Raw genomic sequence first — 2,288 nt, 5'->3', positions numbered from 1 at the left:
CCCCCCCCATGATTTTTTTAAATGGTTTTGATTTATAATTGCTTTTGATGATCATTACTTATACAAAAGCAATATTAATATTTATAAATGAAGGGAAACAGAAACCTTTTCACAGATCACAGAACAACTACAATCGCAAAACCTAAGCTACGCCTTTGAACTTATCATTTCTGTTTGAGATCAAGCCATCTCACTTTTTTTTTTCCACGGTAGAACTCTTGTCGTTGCCTTTACATTCATTCTGACATGTTGGCTTGAGACACTCACTGTTGATGATGATGTTAAAGCTGCATTAACTAAGATTTAGTACAAATTTGGATAGAACAAGTCAAGACTTGTCTAGAAGTGCTGTCTCCCTGCTGTCCCAACCCCCCACCCCACTCCCCTACCTTCAGACCTTGTGCTTATTTCTTGCCCTCTGTGGCCCCTGTTTAGGCCATGTCTGAGATGATAATTCACTATTGTAACATTGTAGATAAGTCAGAAAATACAGAAGTGCCATGGGCTCTTTAACTTTCAACGCCTAACATGAAACTTCTCTTGTTTCATGTGCAACTCATGTTACCGTATAACATTATGTGTTGAGTATGAATCCAATGCAATAGTGACTAGAACATTAGTCACTGCAGTGCCACTGAAAACCATGGGCTCTGTTCTGTACAGATTAATACCGCTGCTGCGCTGCCTGACTGCCACAGCTGTCTCCGCCTGTGGTTACCACATAGGATGTAGTATCACAGATGAGGAGGAGCAGTGGGAGAAGAGGAGGGGATACTGCCTGAGTTTGTTTTGACACTCTCTCTTTGGCACAGCTTCCTGAGAGGGAGGAAGTTAGGTAGAGCTGCTTTAATAAATAAAACGGACAATGCACAAGCACTTTCCCCACAGTTGTAGTCTTGACTGGTTTTGAAATAAAGTCCAGAGTCTGCTTTGTCCGAGACAACAGTAAAAATGTGGTCTATTCTGAGATGACACCAAAACCTTCAAAAAGTGGTCTTGAGACCAAGACTGATCTTGAGGACTGTAACACTATACCCAACTACCCCTCAACCTCATACACCTCGCCACCAGGAGGTGGTCAGCCGCCGTCACAGCCCCACAGAGCTATTGAGTCAGTTCAGTTTCAGTTCACTTTATTTGTATAGGGCCAAATCACATTACAATCCTGTCAGAGCACTTGACATGGTAAGGTCTAGACCTTACTATAATAATTACTGTTGTAGAAATAAACACATCAAATCCCCCTTGAGCACACACTCATTTCCAAAGCAGGCCAGTGGAAACTAAAGTAAATCTTGACCTGAGCTTGAACAATGGTTCAAGTTCAGTTCATTTTGGGTCAATAAGTCACTGTGGTGTAAAAGGGAACCAGTACTGGCTGACTGGAGGAGGCTTTCCCTCAAGAACACACAAGGTACACAAAACCCCTGTCAATCATTAAGCATTTAACTGATTGAACCAAGAGCCAAGAGGCAGTACAGAGAGAAGCTGAATGGCTTTTGTTCTACTGCTGACTCCGGACGGATGTGGCAAGGCCTGCAGCACATCACAGACTACAGGACCACCACCAGCATGATCAGCTCTACAGACAGCCTGCCGGATGACCTCAACACATTCTACACCCGCTTTGAGACCTCCAGCCACAGCACAGAGAGGAGGCACACATACACTGAGAACACCCAACCCCCCCACCTCCCCTCGACTAACTCTCAGCAGGCCAGGTACGCACAGTCCTGAGGAAGATCAACCCCCACAAAGCGGCAGGACTGGACAAGATCCCTGGGAGGGCTCTCAGGGCACGTGCCAGCGAGCTGGCTGAAGTTCTCACCACCATCTTCAATCTCTCCCTCAGCCAAAGCACCGTTCCCACCTGCTTTAAGACCACAACCATCGTCCCCCTTCCCAAGAAAAGCCCAGTCACCTGCCTGAACAACTACAGGCCAGTGGCACTTACCCCAATCATTATGAAGTGTTTTGAGAGAGTGGTGCTGGTCCACATTCAGAGCAGTATACCAGGCACCCTGGACCCCCTGCAGTATGCTTACAGGGCCACCTCGGATGCCATCGCGGCTGCCCTCCACTATTCCCTTTCTCACCTGGAAAATGGAGACTCCTACATTGTGATACTCTTCATTGGCTAAAGCTCTGCCTTCAACACAGTTGTCCCCCACAAACTGTCTACACTAGGTCTGCACCCCACCCTCTGTGACTGGCTCCTGGACTTTCTGACTGGAAGGCCCCAGACTGTCAGGATTGGCAATAGGACTTCAGCCAGCATTGTTACGAAC

The 2,288-nt window shown here is 46.7% G+C and overlaps 1 protein-coding gene across 9 annotated transcripts in view; it reads left to right on the top strand.

The window, feature by feature from the left end:
• LOC109965882 (E3 ubiquitin-protein ligase RNF31) overlaps window positions 1–2,288 on the top strand; it is a 28,686-nt gene that overhangs the window by 5,477 nt on the left and 20,921 nt on the right. The gene's annotated exons all lie outside the window — the stretch shown is intronic.

This window comes from Monopterus albus, unplaced genomic scaffold, assembly GCF_001952655.1.
Source record: "Monopterus albus unplaced genomic scaffold, M_albus_1.0 scaffold105.1, whole genome shotgun sequence".
Taxonomy (NCBI): domain Eukaryota; kingdom Metazoa; phylum Chordata; class Actinopteri; order Synbranchiformes; family Synbranchidae; genus Monopterus; species Monopterus albus.
This window is presented reverse-complemented; position numbering and strand designations above follow the sequence as displayed.